Source organism: Lissotriton helveticus, chromosome 7 (assembly GCF_964261635.1).
Source record: "Lissotriton helveticus chromosome 7, aLisHel1.1, whole genome shotgun sequence".
Taxonomy (NCBI): domain Eukaryota; kingdom Metazoa; phylum Chordata; class Amphibia; order Caudata; family Salamandridae; genus Lissotriton; species Lissotriton helveticus.
Genome location: NC_136068.1, coordinates 365,580,142 through 365,600,774, shown reverse-complemented (window position 1 = coordinate 365,600,774; position 20,633 = coordinate 365,580,142). Strand labels below are relative to the sequence as shown.

Here is a 20,633-nt window from a genome sequence, read left to right as displayed (position 1 = left end):
CTCCCTCACTCCCTCTCTCCCTTCCTCCCTCTCTCTCACTCCCTCTCTCTCACTCCCTCCCTCCCGCCCTCCCTCTCTCTGTCTCCCTCCCTCTGTCTATCTCTCTCTCTCACTCCCTCCCACTCCCTCCCCCTCTCACTCCTGCCCTCACTCCCCACCCTCACTCCCCCACCCTCACTCCCCCGCCCTCACTCCCCCGCCCTCACTCCCCCGCCCTCACTCCCTCACCCACATTCCCTCGCCCACACTCCCACCATCGCCCTTACTCCCTCCGTCGCCCTCACTCCCTCCGTCGCCCTCACTCCCTCCATCGCCCTTACTCCCTCCCTCGCCCTTACTCCCTCCGTCACCCTTACTCCCTCCGTCACCCGCACTCCCTCCGTCGCCCTCACTCCCTCCGTCGCCCTCACTCCCTCCGTCGCCCTCACTCCCTCCGTCGCCCTCACTCCCTCCATTGTCCTCCTCTGTCGCTGTGCTCCCTCTGTCTCCCTTTCTCTGTCTCCCTTTCTCTGTGTACCTCTCCCTCCCTTTCCCTCTCCCCTCTCTCTCTCTCCCTCCCTTTCCCTCTCTCCCTCTGTCTCCCTCTCTTTCCATCCCTCCCTCTGTCTCTGTCCCTCGACCTCCCTCTGTCACCCTCTGTCATCTCACCCGGCCTGTGTGTCAGCCCCGGGTGAGACAGCTTCCTGACACACACAGCCGCACCCAAGCACTTCACAGGTCGTTAAATGCTAATAGGCTTTGTTGTATTCCACCTCTTCTTAGGCCCCTGCAGCTCCACTCTGGCTAAGTAAGAATTGCCCACCCCAGGCCCCCACAAAGCAGCAGAGACTCTGAGTCGCGCTGCAGCAGACAATCTTTAAAAGAAAAAAAAATACATTGGTAGGATGTCTGCAAGGTCCGCGGGCCGCCAGGGAAGGCTTGCGGGCTGTACTATGAGTACCCATGGTCTAAGGCAAAGCTCATGCTTTCACAGTCCAGGATTCCGACTGGACAGGCTCTACATTGGTAGCAGTTTTTAAATAATATCCCTAGTCCTCCTCCTCTTCCCCCCTTTCTGTCGACTCTCTGTAGTCCATAACCACGTTGTAGTATGGAGCTAATGTCTAGGTCGATCTCTAGCCAGGTTTCCGTCAGGAATATGGCATCCGGGTCGAGATTGTCGAGGAGAAGTGACATTTCCACAGAGTGTTTTGTCAAGGACCGGCAATTTAGGAGAAACATTTTAAGCGGAGGATTGGGATTCTCCGTTAGTTTGCGCGGGGGTCTAGGTTCGAAGCGGCAGTGTGAGCACTTCCTTATGGCATTGTTTGGGCACATGAAATGGCGGCAAGATGCCTCTGTTTTGGGCTCTAATTTCCTGAGGGAGTCAGAGTCATAGCTTAATCGAATAGTAAGTTTCTCCTGGCATGAGGCAGGGAAACTGGTCCCTAGTCGCGGCAGGGCGCAGACGGGCTTGCCTTTGGCGCGCCGCGGGCGTGCGCTTGCCGCTTTTGTAGGGTGGTGTGCTCCAGGACTAGAGCGCTACCCTCCCGGAAGTGGTGGCGGAGCCGACGGGAATGTGACTTTCCTCCCTCTAGCCCTCCGCAACAAACGGGAGAAGCCGCAACGGAATGGGGATCGGGAGAGTCAACACTAGCAGCGGGTTAAGTGCACAATGAGGCAATTTTTAAAAATAGTAATTCATTTTTAAAAACATATTCTAATACAACAAGGGGTTCTTTAAAAATAGTGAATCATTTTTAAACAGTTCTAGTACAGACGGCAATCATTTTAGCTGTCAAATTGTTTTTATCAGTGCTTCTGTTTAGCATACAGCGGTCAGGCAGAGTCTCCGTCAGAGACCTACCGCATCCACCGCGCGTGCTCCCGCCTTGCCGCTTTTGCAGGGTGGTGTGCTCCAGAACTAGAGCGCTACCCTCCCGGAAGTGGTGGCGGAGCCGGCGGAAGTGTGACTTTCCTCCCTCTAGCCCTCCGCAACAAACGGCAGAAGCCGCGACGGAACGGGGCTCGGGAGAGTCAAGACTTGTGATGTCAGGCGCAGCTAGCAGCGGGTTAAGTGCACAATGTAGTAACTTTATGCATGATTCCAGTATAGGATCTTTAACTACATCGTTTCTCTTGTTTAAAGATATACCTCAGTTCGAACTATTGATGGATGAGGTATGCCCACAAATTGCCAAAGATATGGGGTTCTACAAACAAATGATAAGAAATCCAAATGGGGTAGTAATCGCAATGACAAAGATTATGATAAATGTACTTTTTGCAAAAATTTGACCGAAGTCAAGGAAGATGATACACATATTTTTTTCTTTTGTCCCTTATATGACACTCCTAGAAAAAGATGGATTAAACCACTCTGCAACACTTTAAAATTAAGGCATTGCAGAGAGGCAGATCTTCTATTAAGGTCTGATACCACACAATTGGTGGTCTTTTGTGTATCTAGATTTCTTTGTAGTGTGAAGTTTATTAGGGCTAAAAATGGTTTGAAACTGTAAGATCTGTTGCATAAAACTCTAGCAAATACTTGATATAGTTTGTTTTTATATTTGATAATTGTTAAAAATAACCCAGTGATGAATTTTCCAACCATTTAATCTCTGTGGAGCAATTAGATATCATGTCATTGACAAATAGTAATCTTGAGGGGTGTGACTGAAAGATTTTATATATTAATTCATTTTAATGCAAAGTTTTTAATTGTTAAAACATTTTTTTATTATATTTATTGTATTATGAATCAGTTGATTTTAATTGTAAATATAAGACGGATCTGGGTAAATGTGACGCCTTCCACCAAACCACTGTGACAAAGATATGCTTTCGCTAAGATCTGGATGGAAATGTGTTATATTCCTTTTTATGTACTTTTATGGTCTAAAAATACCGAAATAAAGTTATAATTGAATTGAATTGAATTGAAAACTGATATTACAATGGTATTTGGGAAGAAAGGGAGGCAGATGTTGTTCCTGTAAATATAAATACTGACCTTGATGTTGATTGTGGAAATAATGGTGTTGTGGATATACCTGTCTGGCTCCTAAAAATTATCATAATATACTTAGGCGTTTATTTTGGAACATGGCAGGTCTTTCAAATAAGGTGAGGAATAAGAACTGACTTAACCTTACAAATGGCTATAATGTTTTTTTTTTACAAGAAACCTGGGCCCAGGAAACTGTATATATTGATGGGTTTGTAACAGTCCACACCTCAGCTGGACACTCATTGGGGGGTCATCACAGAGGTGGTTTGCTTACTTTAATAGTAACCACTCTGGGTAATAAGGTCTGCAGTACATATCTAGAATTACCACATTTTCAATTTAATAACATTATGTATGAGCCTGATGTTACACTAGTCATTGTTAATTTTCCTAATTGTTATCATAATAATTTTGCCCCTTCCAATACTGATATAGCTGTGAGGCTTGAACTCTCCAATTAGGGGCCGATTACAAGTTTGGTGGTCCAACCACCAGAGAACTGCGTCTGTCTACTCTATGCTGTTGCAAACAACCGACTGTCGTATTGCAAGTTTAGCAGCCAGAAACACACATCGCCGCCCTGGAGATCCTGTCAGCGGTTTTGCGGTGGACCTGTGACGTGGTGAATTGTCAGTGGTAAGCCGGCAGACACCGCCAGGATAGCATTTTCACCACCAAGTGTATTACGAGTACAAAATGACTTTAATTGTCTCAAGGCGGCACACAGCCAATGGTAGTTACTCAAAGGCAGCCATTAGCCGATGTGGCAGGAACCAAAAAATTATTTTAAAAAATGCTATTGGCTGGATCCAAATACCACACATTGGAAGTGTCATCACAACTAGCAACGCCTGCAAAGCACGCCATAAAACACACCTCTAACTTGACTCACATCCTTTGCCATTCTTTACAGAGCAGCCACCTTCAACACAACTCTCAATACATATTTCAATCTATCACTTATTAACCATCACCACCCTTTTAACTCTATATGTACAACCCAACCCACTATCCCCTTCTTAAATATTCCTTTGAAGTCACTACCCTAACATTTTATTATCCCCTCACTATGGCACCCAAACAACCAGCCTTCACCAAAGGGCAATTGAGATCCATGGTGGATTAGATCAATAAAGTAGAACCCAAAATGTTTCGAACCCAAGGCCAGCATACTCCTCACAGTACGAGAGCGGAAATGTAAGAGAGGATAGTCAACAGTTTGAATGCTGTTGGAAACAACCCACAGACACAGCAGGACATTAGGTAGAGGTAGAACGAACTCCAAAAGAATGTTCGAAAGAAGTGCAGCGACCACCTATAGGAGGTATGGAGGACTGGCGCTGGTTCTCCCAGCTCACCATTACACCTCATGCCCTGGGAGGAGAAGATCATGGCCATCCTACACCCTGAGGGCTTGTAAGGAATAATGGGAGGAATGGACTCTGGAAAGCTATACTACAAGAACTGATACAATATCACAATGTCCTGTCTGCTAGCTAATAGGCCAGTTCTGTCCTCATTAACATCTACTCCCTGAACATGGCAAGTAGAACCTATCTCAAGAGTTGGTTTGTATGTGGCAAAGAACATTGTTGCAAAGACTATAGATTTTTATTGCAAAAATGGTATCATATTCCAATGTTGTCTGTAAGTGCTGCATCAAACCCTACAAGAATGGAAACATGAAATGCGGGAATATGCAAATGTGTGTCAAATATAATATGTGTACAATATACAGCTATGGTACAATACACAGTAACGTAAAAAATAACTTCATCCACCATGAGGCCTGCTCTCTTCATCTCCACCCAGCATGCTACACTCCTCACCCCCCTCAGCTCTTAGCTATCTTGTTATTGAACTTATACCACTCAAGGAGATTAAGTCTTCTCAGCCTCTGATAAAGTCACGCCCGCCTGACCATATCTACCATGAGGCCTGCTCTATTTACCTCCACCCAGCTTGTTATACTCCTCACCCCCTCCTCACCTAGCAGCCATCTTGTTACTGAACTATCACAACTCAAGGAGCTGAACTCTTGTCAGCCACTGCCAAAGTCACATCGCTTGACCACATATACCATGAGGCCTTCTCTCTTCACCTCCACCCAGCAGTCTATAATCCTTACCCCTCCTCCTAACCTGACAGCCATCTTGGTACTAAACTAACACCACTCAAGGAGATGAACTCTTCTCAGCCTTTGCATAAGTCACATCTTTTTTACTACATCTACCTCAGGCCTGCTCCATTCTTCTCCACCCATCATGCTACACTCCTCACCCCCCTCCTCAACTGGTAGCCTTCTTGGTATTGAACTAACGCTACTCACGGAGCTGATCTCCTCTCAGCTTCTGCTAAAGTCACATTCTCTTGACCACATCTACCATGAGGCCTGCTCTCTTCACCTTTACCCACCATGCTACACTCCTCACCCCTCTCCTCAACCGGCAACCATCTTGGTATTGAACCAACACAACTCAAGGATCAGAACTCCTCTCAGCTTCTGCTAAAGTCACATCCTCTTGGCCACATCTACCATGAGGCCTGCTCTCTTTTCCTCCACCCAGCATGACAGCTATCTAGTTACTGAACTAACACCACTCAAGGAGTTGAACTCTTCTCAGCCTATGCTAAAGTCACATCTGCTTGACCACATCTACCATGAGGCCTGCTCTCTTCATCTCCACCCAGCATGCTATGCTCCTCACCGGGCAGCCATGGTACTCAAATATCAAACATAAAATCTGTCATATAGAAATATGTTAAAACATGCAAAATGAGGTAGACCGCTTCAGTTGTTGGTGTCATGCACAGAAGCCCCGAGCTATATATAACACAAGTATACAACTAAGATATGTGTGCCAAACAAGACACTCAGGTTTACAACAATGCCAACTGAGCCAATGCTCACACTTCAAAAATGTTATTTGAGAACAAAGTCATTACTCCAAGGTCATTGTTGACAACTTAGCAAACGATATGCCTTATTGTATGAACAGATATACATTGGAATCGTACCCTTTCAGCGTAGGTAATTTTTGCTGACACTCTGAGGAAACAGCAAATCCCAAAAACGAGGATTTCATATTTTAAAATGTGATATGAAATAATTACAGATTTCCATTAATTATGTTAAAGATAATTTACGTCAATAGTAACAGATATCAGTTCTTCAGCTGTGCAATGGACAGGAAACAAAGATCATAGATTTACACACACAAACAATGCCATTAACTTTAATTTCTCTTTAAATCCATAACTGACTCCGCAACTGTTCCCAAGTAGTTGGAGGAAAGTCAGCAGAGTCCAACCCAAGACGAAGATGAAGAAGATGAAGAAGCCCTCAGTGACCAAGAAGCTCTTGAAGCACTGGACATCGATGACCCGCCTAGCATATCTGGACAGTCTGGGCAGACCTCAACAGTTGGCCACACTGGGACCACACCACCTACCATGGCAGGAACAATACAGACAATATCTGTCCCCAAAACCACTGCACCTAGTACAAGAAGTACCATATCCTGCCCACAGTCCTGGCTTCTCAGAAAGCTACCACCATCCAGTCAGTCAGGAGTCAAGACTCAGTGGGAGTGTGAAGTCTGTGTCTAGGGCAGACAGCAGTGTGGCTAGACGTCAGAGGAGGGCCAATGTGGATCAAAAGCATGAGTCCACTGATGAAATGGGCACCCAGGCTGCCATAACACAGAACCTGGCCATGTCCCATGACTCTCAAGGTGTGTTGGGCCCGGTTGTCAGCGATGTTAGGGAAATGAAGGAGTTGCATGAGTCTACATACCAGGAGGTTGCTGCCATCAGGGGAGATGTTGCCAGCTTCAACAATGAGGTTGTGGGCCTATGCACAGAGGTGGCTGAGGTCTGCATTGAAGTGGCTGGCCTCCATGGTAGGGGTGCAGAGGGATATAAACAGCACCTTCTGCAGGGCTTTCCCCATAACAGCTCCCCCTCACAGCGTACCAAGCTCATCACCAATATCAACCTCTACTGCTGTCACAGGAAGGGAGGCCCTGACAGAGGAATTTTCTACCAGCAGGCACCCCAGGCTCAGCGGCTCCCGATCCCACCTCACCTAGAAAGAGGGGGTGTCCTTGTAAGACTTCAGGAAACAAGGGTGGCAGGACCAGAATCACCAGCAGAGAACCACCTCACCACGAATGTCTATGCTCGGTGTGCCACACATTCATGTTGTTGACTCGACCTCCCCTATTTCTTACTGTGATGTGAGGAGTAATTTGGACTTTGGTTCCGGGAAACTAGGGACTCTACTTCAATGCTTTCACCTACCATGATTGTATCCTTCACTTTCATTGTTAGTTTTCATCCATACTATTATCACTGTTATTCTCACAATTTATTTGTGTTCTGTTTTTTCATTTAAATTAAGAACACTATACCCCACACCTCATATTGTCCATTGTATTCATTCTCTTATTGTTTCATGTGATAAGTCGACCACGTTCAAAAACATTAGATGTTTGCAAAGGTAAAATACTTTTCACTACTTCCAATATAGTTGTGCCTGCAAAACAACAGTGCTATCCCCTCTGTAGAATAGTAGGTTAAATGGGGATACACACACATTGTTTCATCATCTACATCATTGAATCTCTATATTCAGATAATGTTAGAATGTGTGTCAGCTCTACATCTTCGTTACTAAAGGGGATGATCGACAGAGCGCTTGAGAAAATCAAACACTCACCCCCACTCAACTGATCTGGGTTTAATTCATCATAATTATTTAGCTCACTCCACCACCCAGTTCAGACATGGCCATATGCAAATCAGTCTGACCCTGTGTTTCATGGGGACAGTCCAATCCGATCTGCCAAGCCATGTCTTCCCTGGACCGGAAACAAGCATCCTGGGACCGGTTTCAGGGTCATAACACTCATCAGCCAGGCTATCTTGAATCCAGTGGCAAAGTGAGCAAGGTACCCACGTCTGGGCATACCCTGCCAACTTAGGGTGAACAAAGCCATACCAAAGGGGATGATGGACGGAGCGCTTGACCAAATCAAACACTCACCCCCAGTCAATTGGTCTGGGTTTAATCCATCATTATTCTTTAGCTCACTCCACCACCCCAGTTCAGACATGGCCATATGCAAATCAGTCTGACCCTGTGCCTCATGGGAACAGTCCTGCCTGAACTGCCAAGCCATGTCTTCCCCGGACCGGAAACAAACATCATGGGACTGGTTTTAGGTTCATAACCCTCATCAGCCAAGCTATCTTGAATCCAGAGGCAAAGTAGGCAAGGGACCCACGTCTGGGAATACCCTGCCAATTTAGGGCGAACAAAGCGATACCAAAGGGAATGATGAACGGATAACTTGAGCAAATCAAAAACTCACCCCCAGTCAACTGATCGGGGTTTAATCAATCATCATTCTTTAGCTCACTCCACCACCCCAGTTCAGATATGGCCATATGCAAATCAGTCTGACCCTGTGCCTCATGGGAACAGTCCAGCCCTAACTGCCAAGCCATGTCTTCCTTGGACCGGAAACAAGCATCCTGGGACCAGTTTTGGTTCATAACCCTCATTAGCCAGGCTATCTTGAATCCAGCGGCAAAGTGAGCAAGGGACCAATGTTTGGGCATACCCTGCCACCTTAGGGAGAACAACGCGATACCAAAGGGGATGATGGAAGGAGCGCCTGAGCAAATCAAACATTCACCCCCAGTCAACTGATCTGGGTTTAATCATTCATCATCATTCTTTAGCTCACTCCACCACCCCAGTTCAGACATGGCCATATGCAAATCAGTCTGACCCTGTGCCTCATAGGAACAGTCCAGCCCAAACTGCCAAGCGATGTCTTCCCTTGACCGGAAACAAGCATCCTTGGGACCAGTTTTGGGTTCATAACCCTCATCAGCCAGGCTATCTTGAATCCAGTGGCAAAGTGAGCAAGGGACCAACGTTTGGGCATACCATGCCACCTTAGGGCGAACAACGCGATACCAATGGAATGATGGACGAAGCACTTGAGCAAATCAAACATTCCCCCCCAGTCAACTGATCTGGGTTTAGTCATTCATCATCATTCTTTAGCTCACTCCACCATCCCAGTTCAGACATGGCCATATGCAAATCAGTCTGACCCTGTGCCACATGGAAATAGTCCAGCCCGAACTGCCAAGCCATGTCTTTCCTGGACTGGAAACAAGAATCCTGGGACCGGTTTTGGGTTTATTACCATCATCAGCCAGGCTATCTTGAATCCAGTGGCAAAGTGAACAAGGGACCCACGTTTGGTCATATCCTGCCAACTTAGGGCGAGCAAACCAGTACCAAAGGGCAAGATGGATGGAGCGCTTGAGCAAATCAAACACTCACCCCCAGTTAACTGATCTGGGTTTTATCCATCATCATTCTTTAGCTCACTCCACCACCCGCAGTTCAGACAAGGCTATCTGCAAATCAGTCTGACACTGTGCCTCATGGGATCAGTTCAGCCCAAACTGCCGAGCCATGTCTTCCCTGGACCGGAAACAAGCATCCTGGGACCGGTTTGGGGTTTATTTTTATTTTTTATTTATTTATTTATTTAAACACTTATAAAGCGCAACGAAGGCCCATGGGCATCTTGGCGCTAAGCATCTGCTCAATTCAGCCTTACAGGAGGATATGATTATTGGTCAAATAGCCACGTTTTGAGGTGCTTTCGAAAGGACCATAGAGAGGGGCTACTTTTTATGGACAATGGCAGGGTGTTCCAGAGCTTGGGTGCTGAAACAAGAAATCTTCTATCACCCCATGAAACCAGTTTGGTACGGGGTATTTCCAGCTGGAAACGATCGGAGGACCGCAGGGACCTGGTGGGCCGGTAGGGAACAAGTTGTTGAGTGAGAAAGGCTGGTCCCTGGTTATGCAACGCCTTATAGACAATGCAAAGGGCCTTAAACTTAGTTCTATTCCTGATGGGAAGCCAGTGAAATTCTCTGATGGTTCCTGAGACTGATTGATATTTGGGGACATCACCCAGCAGTCTGGCAGCAGCATTTTGAATGGTTTGCAGCTTATTAAGGACTCTTTCTTGAGAGTTCAGGAAGAGGGCATTGCAATAGTCCAAGGTGGACAAAACCAGGGACGTGATCAGGGTTTTACCAGCTGAGGCAGGGAGGAAAGGGAGAATTTTTTTAATGATTCGTAACTTATAGAAAGCGGAAGAGGCAATCTGATTTGCGTGAGGGAGGAAAGTGAGGCGGTCGTCAAACATGACTCCCAAGTTCCTCACTTTGCTGACGGGAGTGGGGGGGGGACCCATGGACTGTGGCCACCAGCGGGAAGACCATTCTGGGGTTAAGTTTCCAAAGATAACCACCTCGGACTTATCCGAGTTCAATTTAAGGCAATTGGATGCCATCCAATTCCCTATGGCCTGCATGCCCAGATTGAAATTATCGGCGATTTTTTGGCCGTCATTTCTGATGGTTAGGACCAACTGGGTGTCATCAGCGTAGGATGTAAGGCTCATCCCGTGAGCTCGAATGGTATTGGCAAGGTCCGACACATATATATTGAAAAGTGTCGGACTCAGGGATGAGACTTGGGGTACTCCGCACGGCAGGGACAGGGTGGTGGACTGAAAAGGCCCTATGGTGACCACCTGAGTTCTTTCAGCAAGAAAGGAAGCCAGGAGAGTCCTAGCCTTGTGCCTAATCCCCAGGTCTTCGACACGGTCGATCAGGATGGCATGATCGACCGTGTCGAACGCCGCCGACAGGTCCAGCAGTATCAAGACTGCTGTGCCACCCGCATCGCGAATGGTTCTAATATCCTCTGTTGCCTTGATCAGGGCCGTGTCCGTCCCATGATGTTGGCGAAAGCCAAACTGGGAATCATCCAGTAGATGGTGGGTTTCTATAAAGGCTGGCAGTTGGACATTCAGGGCCTTCTCGACAACTTTTGCCAAAATAGGCAGATTGGCAATAGGTCGGTAATTTTTGAGCTCGTCCCTATCTAGGTTTGGTTTTTTCAACAGCGGCTTTAGTAATGTCTTTTTTAGGTCGGAGGGGTAAACGCCTGTGTTGATCAAAGTGTTGCAGATGGTAGTGATGGCTGGGAGCAGCACTTCCAAGACTGGAAGCAATACTTTAAAAGGGCAGGGATCCAGGGCAGAGCCTGATTTGATGGATGACAAGATATCCCTGACCTGAGTGATAGAGACCTCCTTAAACTGAGAAAGAGAAGGGCCAGCCATGGAGGGACTCGCCGGCTCAGTGGGAGTGTTTAGAGGCATTTTTACGCAATTGGCAAAGACAGCATAGATGTCATTAACTTTGTTGTAAAAATAAGGAGGTTGTAGATTGGGCAAGCAGCCAGCCAACTGTTTGGTGGTCTCAAACAAGGCCTTGTTTGAGTTTTTGGAGAGTTCAATTTTCTCGGAAAAGAACTTCTTCTTTGTAACCCTCATCAGCCAGGCTATCTTGAATCCAGTGGCAAAGTGAACAAGGGACCCACGTTTGGTCATATCCTGCCAACTTAGGGCGAGCAAACCAGTACCAAAGGGCAAGATGGATGGAGCGCTTGAGCAAATCAAACACTCACCCCCAGTTAACTGATCTGGGTTTTATCCATCATCATTCTTTAGCTCACTCCACCACCCGCAGTTCAGACAAGGCTATCTGCAAATCAGTCTGACACTGTGCCTCATGGGATCAGTTCAGCCCAAACTGCCGAGCCATGTCTTCCCTGGACCGGAAACAAGCATCCTGGGACCGGTTTGGGGTTTATTTTTATTTTTTATTTATTTATTTATTTAAACACTTATAAAGCGCAACGAAGGCCCATGGGCATCTTGGCGCTAAGCATCTGCTCAATTCAGCCTTACAGGAGGATATGATTATTGGTCAAATAGCCACGTTTTGAGGTGCTTTCGAAAGGACCATAGAGAGGGGCTACTTTTTATGGACAATGGCAGGGTGTTCCAGAGCTTGGGTGCTGAAACAAGAAATCTTCTATCACCCCATGAAACCAGTTTGGTACGGGGTATTTCCAGCTGGAAACGATCGGAGGACCGCAGGGACCTGGTGGGCCGGTAGGGAACAAGTTGTTGAGTGAGAAAGGCTGGTCCCTGGTTATGCAACGCCTTATAGACAATGCAAAGGGCCTTAAACTTAGTTCTATTCCTGATGGGAAGCCAGTGAAATTCTCTGATGGTTCCTGAGACTGATTGATATTTGGGGACATCACCCAGCAGTCTGGCAGCAGCATTTTGAATGGTTTGCAGCTTATTAAGGACTCTTTCTTGAGAGTTCAGGAAGAGGGCATTGCAATAGTCCAAGGTGGACAAAACCAGGGACGTGATCAGGGTTTTACCAGCTGAGGCAGGGAGGAAAGGGAGAATTTTTTTAATGATTCGTAACTTATAGAAAGCGGAAGAGGCAATCTGATTTGCGTGAGGGAGGAAAGTGAGGCGGTCGTCAAACATGACTCCCAAGTTCCTCACTTTGCTGACGGGAGTGGGGGGGGGACCCATGGACTGTGGCCACCAGCGGGAAGACCATTCTGGGGTTAAGTTTCCAAAGATAACCACCTCGGACTTATCCGAGTTCAATTTAAGGCAATTGGATGCCATCCAATTCCCTATGGCCTGCATGCCCAGATTGAAATTATCGGCGATTTTTTGGCCGTCATTTCTGATGGTTAGGACCAACTGGGTGTCATCAGCGTAGGATGTAAGGCTCATCCCGTGAGCTCGAATGGTATTGGCAAGGTCCGACACATATATATTGAAAAGTGTCGGACTCAGGGATGAGACTTGGGGTACTCCGCACGGCAGGGACAGGGTGGTGGACTGAAAAGGCCCTATGGTGACCACCTGAGTTCTTTCAGCAAGAAAGGAAGCCAGGAGAGTCCTAGCCTTGTGCCTAATCCCCAGGTCTTCGACACGGTCGATCAGGATGGCATGATCGACCGTGTCGAACGCCGCCGACAGGTCCAGCAGTATCAAGACTGCTGTGCCACCCGCATCGCGAATGGTTCTAATATCCTCTGTTGCCTTGATCAGGGCCGTGTCCGTCCCATGATGTTGGCGAAAGCCAAACTGGGAATCATCCAGTAGATGGTGGGTTTCTATAAAGGCTGGCAGTTGGACATTCAGGGCCTTCTCGACAACTTTTGCCAAAATAGGCAGATTGGCAATAGGTCGGTAATTTTTGAGCTCGTCCCTATCTAGGTTTGGTTTTTTCAACAGCGGCTTTAGTAATGTCTTTTTTAGGTCGGAGGGGTAAACGCCTGTGTTGATCAAAGTGTTGCAGATGGTAGTGATGGCTGGGAGCAGCACTTCCAAGACTGGAAGCAATACTTTAAAAGGGCAGGGATCCAGGGCAGAGCCTGATTTGATGGATGACAAGATATCCCTGACCTGAGTGATAGAGACCTCCTTAAACTGAGAAAGAGAAGGGCCAGCCATGGAGGGACTCGCCGGCTCAGTGGGAGTGTTTAGAGGCATTTTTACGCAATTGGCAAAGACAGCATAGATGTCATTAACTTTGTTGTAAAAATAAGGAGGTTGTAGATTGGGCAAGCAGCCAGCCAACTGTTTGGTGGTCTCAAACAAGGCCTTGTTTGAGTTTTTGGAGAGTTCAATTTTCTCGGAAAAGAACTTCTTCTTTGTAACCCTCATCAGCCAGGCTATCTTGAATCCGGTGGTAAAGTGAGCGAGGGACCCACGTTTGGGCATACCCTTCCAACTTATTGCGAACAAAGCAATAACAAAGGGGATGATGGACGGAACACTTGAGCACATCAAACACTCATCCCCAGTCAACTGATCCGGGTTTAATCTATCCTCATTCTTTAGCTCACTCCACCACCCCAGTTCAGACATGGCCATATGAATATCAGTCTGACCGTGTGCCTCATGGGAACAATCCAGCCTGAACTGCCAAGCCATGTCTTCCCTGGACCAGGAACAAGTATCCTGGGACCGTTTTTGGGTTCATAAACCTCATCAGCCAGGCTATCTTGAATCCAGTGGCAAAGTGAGCAAGGGACCCACGCCTGGGCATACACTGCCAACTTAGGGCAAACAAAGCGATACCAAAGGGGATGATGGACAGAGCGCTTGAGCAAATCAAACACACCCCCCAGTCAACTGAACTGAGCTTAATCCTTCATCATTCTTTAGCTCACTACAACACCCCATTTCAGACATGGCCATATGAAAATCAGTCTGAGCCTGTGCCTCATGGGAACAGTCCTGCCTGAACTGCCAAGCCCTGTCTTCCCTGGACCAGGAACAAGTATCCTGGGACCAGTTTTGGGTTCATAACCCTCATCAGCCAGGCTATCTTGAATCCAGTGGCAAAGTGAGAAAGGGAACCACGTTTGGGCACACCCTGCCAACTTAGGGCGAACAAAGCAGTACCAAAGGGGATGATGGAAGAAGCACTTGAGCAAATCAAACACTCATCCCCAGTCAACTGCTCCGGGTTTAATCCATCATCATTCTTTAGCTCACTCCACCACCCCAGTTCAGACATGACCATGTGAAAATCAGTCTGACCCTGTGCCTCATGGGAACAGTCCAGCCTGAAGTGCCAAGCCATGTTTTCCCGTTACCAGGAACAAGTATCCTGGGACCAGTTTTGGGTTCATAACTCTCATCAGCCAGGCTATCTTGAATCCAGTAGCAAAGTGAGCAAGGGACCCACGTTTGGGCACACCCTGCCAACTTAGGGCGAACAAAGTAATACCAAAGGGGATGATGGAAGGAGCGCTTGAGCAAATCAAGCACTCACCCCCAGTACTCTGATCTGGGCTTAATCCATCATCGTTCTTTAGCTCACTTCACCACCCCAGTTCAGACATGGCCATATGCAAATCAGTCTGACCCTGTGCTTCATTGGGACAGTCCTATCCGAACTGCCAAGCCATGTCTTCCCTGGACCGGAAACAAGCATCCTGGGACCAGTTTCAGGTTCATAACTCTCATCAGCCAGGCTATCTTGAATCCAGTGGCAAAGTGAGCAAGGTCCCCACGTCTGGGCATCTCCTGACAACTTAGGGCGAACAAAGCGATACCAAAGCGGATGATGGACGGAGCGATTGAGCAAATCAAACACTCACCCCCAGTCAATTGATCTCGGTTTAATCCATTATCATTCTTTAGCTCACTCCACCACCCCAGTTCAGACATTGCTATGTGCAAATCAGTCTGACCCTGTGCCTCATGGGAACAGTCCAGCCTGAACTGCCAAGCCATGTCTTCCCTGGACGGGAAACAAACATCATGGAACTAGTTTCAGGTTCATAAACCTCATCAGCCAAGCTATCTTGAATCCAGTGGCAAAGTGAGCAAGGGACCCACGTCTGGGCATACCCTACCAACTTAGGGCGAACAAAGCGATACCGAAGGGAATGATGAACGGAGCATTTGAGCAAATCAAACACTCACCCTCAGTGAACTGATCTGGGCTTCATCCATCATCATTCTTTAGCTCACTCCACCAACCCAGTTCAGACATGACCATATGCAAATCAGTCTGACCATGTGCTTCATTGGGACAGTCCAATCCGAACTGCTATGCCATGTCTTCCCTCGATGGAAACAAGCATCCTGGGACCGGTTTCAGGTTCATAACTGAGCATAGTCCCGTTATATAAGAAGGGCCCAAAAAACTCCCCGGCAAGTTTTAGGCAAATCTCCCTTCTAGACGCTACGGGGAAACTGTTTGCAAAAAGTATCCTTGGCCACTTGCAAGAGTAGGTATTCGGAAATAATTTAATCCCCCTAGAACAATCAGGGTTTCGTAAGAACAGTGGTACTTTAGATAACATCTCTGTTCTGCAAACTCTGATTGATAAATACCCTGTGGGTGGGAGGATACCGTTGTATACAGCATTTATTGATTTCTCCACAGCGTTCGACAGGGTAGATCGGGGGACGCTGTGGAGGAAATTGGTTACTATGGGGATCCCAGGGAACCTTTTGTGATTAATAATTGCTCTCCACTCTTCGACATGGACCCAAGTCTTGTTAGGGGGTACTCAAGGCCTCTCAAAGAAAATATCCACTCACAATGGGCTGAAGCAGGGGTGCCTTCTGGCCCCTTTGCTCTTCTCAATCTACATAAATGACCTACCGAGTCGGATAGGGGAGAGCAAAGGGGTTCCTCCTCAAGTGGGTAACTTGAAAATAAGTTGTTTGCTGTATGCAGACGACGCTATAATAATGGACTTAACTCCAATTGGGTTACAGAGAAGACTGACGGAATTAGTTAGGTACACTGAGGAATATTTTTTAAAAATAAATATTTCAAAGAGTAAAGTGATGATTATACGTTACAATGGCTGCAAGGTTAGAACAAATTTGAAATGGTTCTTGGGAGATGAAAAAATGGAAGTAGTAAAATGTTACCCTTACTTAGGAAAATTTTTCACAAACAGGTGCTCAGCTAAGAGACATTTGGATCACTGCAAAAGTAAAGCTATCTCACAAGCCTCCGCAATTAATCGCTTGTACTTGCAATGCGGGAAAAGACATTTTTCGCATGCTATTGCAGTTTATAAAATAAAGATTCCACCAACTCTGAATTATGCAAGTGAAACAATAGATGAGAGTGAGTGGGCAAAGTTCGAGAAAGTGGAAGGAAAGATCTGGCGCCAAATATGCAATTTGAGTCATGCTGCGCCAATCGCGGCACTTAGGCTCGAATTTGGCCTTCTGTCAACATATGTGTTATCAATGGCTGCTTGCTTGAGGTGGTGTAATGCTCTGATAAATGGTCATGACAACTTATTAAGGTTAGCGTTGCACAAGGAAATTTTTGTAAACATGATGCGGAAAAGTGCAATTTTTAGGAATTATTTAAAGGCTTTAAGTATTTTCGGTTTAGAGTTCGAAGGGGCTGCAGTTTTAAATAAAACAGCATTAAAGCATATAATTAAAAAAACTATATATGTGATTTCACGTGAAAGAGATCTGAAATCATGCCACTCGAATGGTAGGATGGATTGTATTTCGGGGAGCTCAATTGTTAAAAATCCTCAGCTGTACGTTCTATGGAACATGAATCACGGTGTACGTAGAGTGATTTTGCTAATAAGAATGAATTTACTCCCTTTGAGAATTGTAACAGGATCCTGGGAGGGCATTCCCAAACATGAAAGACAATGTCACTTATGTGCTAGTGGTATACAAGACCTAAATCATGTTTTGATTGTGTGCCCAGCACTCTACTCAATACGACGCAAATACTTAAGGCATGGGTTTTTACAGTATAACATCTCCACAGCAGAACAGGCCCGAAATGTTCTTCTGTTCCCTCCATCCGAATTGATATGTTTTAAAAAATTTCGTTTTTTTAAAGAATTTTTAAATGTCTTTTAAAAATAATGGGTTAAGTTGTCCCTTCGGCGTTAATAGTATTATGAGAACCTACATGTATTGCAGCAAAATAATTGTAAAGACTACTCTTTACCCGCGTATCACATGATAGTTGCCTTAAGTAGTTAATATTTCCCTGTTTGTCAATCTATACTGTTGTTAGGGGTGTTTGGAAAACATCCTTTAAAAATTGTACAGAGCATCGGCACTTTCTTCCTCTTTCTTGATAATCGATTGCCCACGTGCAGCTTTTGAGTTCCATCGCTGCTTGGTATATATAGAGAATATCTCATGCACTAGCACTTTCTCAAGCACTTTATAAAAACCATCCGCTGCAGTTTTTACTCTTTCATAAAATTGGATTGAGTACTAGCAATTTTGTATGACTTGCTATTTACCTCGTGCATCACTTTAGGTACACTGCTGCTATTCAGTTATTGTTAATAGATGTCCTGGAAGATGGTATTTAATGCATTATGCACTTTACTGATTGCATTAGCACTTTTATTAAGCACTTTATAAAAATCATTTGCTGCTAATACTATTCCATGATCTCCCTATATGATGGTTTTTTAATTGTTTTGGATTTATTATTATGTGTATAGTGGATGATAATCGTATATTATTCCGTCTGTGTGCCTTCGAAACCTCAGTTAATGTGTTAACCCAGGGTGATAGCCAATACGGTGTTCTTACTGGAAATTGATGATTATTGTCCGTAAGTGTACCACACTTAAATTATGCCGAATATTGAAGTGACAAGATAACCAAGAAAAGAGATTTCCTATTTTTAAATGGATGTTTTTACAATATTGATGTTGTAATTCTTTATTGTTTGCACAATGACTTGTATGAAATGTTTTTTTTTGTTTTTTGTTTTTTTTGTTTTTATGTGGAATTCCTCGGAATTCCGAATCATAATAAAATAGACTGAAACTGAGACTGAGCAAGGTACCCACGTCTGGGAATATCATGACAACTTAGGGCGAACAAAGCGATACCAAAGGGAATGATGAACGGAGCACTTGAGCAAATCAAAGACTCACCCCCAGTCAACTGATCTGGGTTTAATCATTCATCATCATTCTTTAGCTCACTCCACCACCCCAGTTCAGATATGGCCATATGCAAATCAATCTGACCCTGTGCCTCATGGGAACAGTCCAGCCCCATCTGCCAAGCCATGTCTTCCCTGGACCCGAAACAAGCATCCCGGGACCAGTTTTGGGTTCATAACCCTCATCAGCCAGGCTACCTTGAATCCAGCGGCAAAGTGAGCAAGGGACCAATGTTTGGGCATACCCTGCCACCTTAGGGAGAACAACGCGATACCAAAGGGGATGATGGACGGAGCGCCTGAGCAAATTGTGATGTATTCCTATAGGTTCTGAATCGATCCCCCTATTCCTGACCCTATTCTGGTTAGCAAACTAACAAGTTAACTAGCAGTCAGCCCATGAGGCAGCAAACCCCCATGATGCAGATGCCGTTATCTGACGAAGCCACACTACGGCACAGGAACGTGTTATCTGATTAGGTCATAACGCTTGCGATCTAATTAGACAAGCGATATTCCTCCAGCCCCTGATAAGGCATACGGAGTTCTCATAACAAATCAAACCTATGACAACCCGGGAAAAACCCTGCGGCCATTGTTTTGATTTCACCGAGAACTTCAGCAAAAGAATGTGCTAACGACCTGGTCGTATGACATCCTTATTGACGTATCTATGTCCATCCTTACGTCAATCTCGGCACCTTAAAGGTATAAATATTACCGATATTGCCCTATGCAAACACACGCGGTGGTGACGAGACGGAGCAGCCATACTTGCCAAAGCCCAGAGCAGAGCAGACCCCGCTGGCGCAGCCCCGCCTTCCTGACGCGCTGAGAACGAGACGCGCTGCTTTCTCCTGCCGAGAAATCCAGCACCGGCGTTTCCGGGTAGCCCTCGCAGGCAGCCTGGAATATCGAGAGCAGAGAAGAGAGATACCATCCCTCATTCATCCTAACTTCCAGGTACAGAACTGAATAACCCCTCACAGAGAATTCTCTAGTCAGTCACTTGGCAAAACAAACTTAACTTAAACTGTAACTTTCTATTCCCGCCCACGTATTAGACTTAGGTCAGGTACACGGGGTAGGCGTATCTAGAAACACCAGTTGAGTACGTTTAGTCAAATGTATATGTGTATGTAATATATTTTATTCATTTTAAACCTTCATATGGCTTAGAAACCATATCAATGTTTTTACAGTATTATTTTATACTTCTGCTTTTAATGTATGCACTTTACTTAACTATAAGTATTGCAATAATATCGATCCATTTCTCTTGTACGAGAAAAGAGACTGATCAATAAATAACATCTTTTATTGAACACGCCCGTCTCTTCCTTTTCTCTACAATCTGATGAGACTAAGAATGCACGTACTGACTGAGTAAAATAAATTGCCTTTTGTTCACACGACTCTCGAGATACACTCTTGATTAGGGGAGAGCAAAGTTGTCATGTTCTATGGTTGTCAGAAACTAAATCCCTTCTTGTCTAATCAGGGAAGTTAATTCCTTCCTGAACATTCGAGAAAGTTTCTAGTGAACTCTGAGCTAGCTGGCAAACCCAAAACTTTAAGTCTAATATCGACAGTAGTAGACCTAGTTAACGTCTGTCTAGGCCTATACTATTGAAGGTATTATTCCAATGCGCAGAGCCTATTGGGATAATAGGAACTACACTACAAAATCAAACATTCACCCCCAGTCAAATGATCTGGGTTTAATCAATTATCATCATTCTTTAGCTCACTCCACCATCCCAGTTCAGATATGGCCATATGCAAATCAGTCTGACCCTGTGCCTCATGGGAACAGTCCAGCCCAAACTGCCAAGCCAAGTTTAGTAGACCTAGTTAATGTCTGTCTAGGCCTATACTATTGAAGGTATTATTCCAATGCGCAGAGCCTATTGGGATAATAGGAACTACACTACATGGCGCCCAACGTGTTTGGAAAGGGCGATAAAACTAACGTAAGACATTTAAAGTAACTCAGTCGTGCTTTCTCACTCAGACCCCTTTCTCCCATAATACTCCAAAGACGTTTGGAGTGGGTAAAAGGTAATATCCGCCAAACCTCGCAGGAGGAAACTCCTATATATGGTACTTGGTTTAGTCAACGTTGAAGGATAAAACCGTTCCAAAATATTGTGCATCTAATCTTTCGTTTCCATAAGAAACCTGATCTGCAAACAAAAGAAATAACCGTCCTGTCAGTAAA

At 45.6% G+C, this 20,633-nt stretch overlaps 1 long non-coding RNA gene across 2 annotated transcripts in view; it reads left to right on the top strand.

Moving 5' to 3' along the window:
• The window catches only part of LOC144766767 (uncharacterized), a 93,733-nt gene that overhangs the window by 21,273 nt on the left and 51,827 nt on the right, over positions 1-20,633 (top strand). The gene's annotated exons all lie outside the window — the stretch shown is intronic.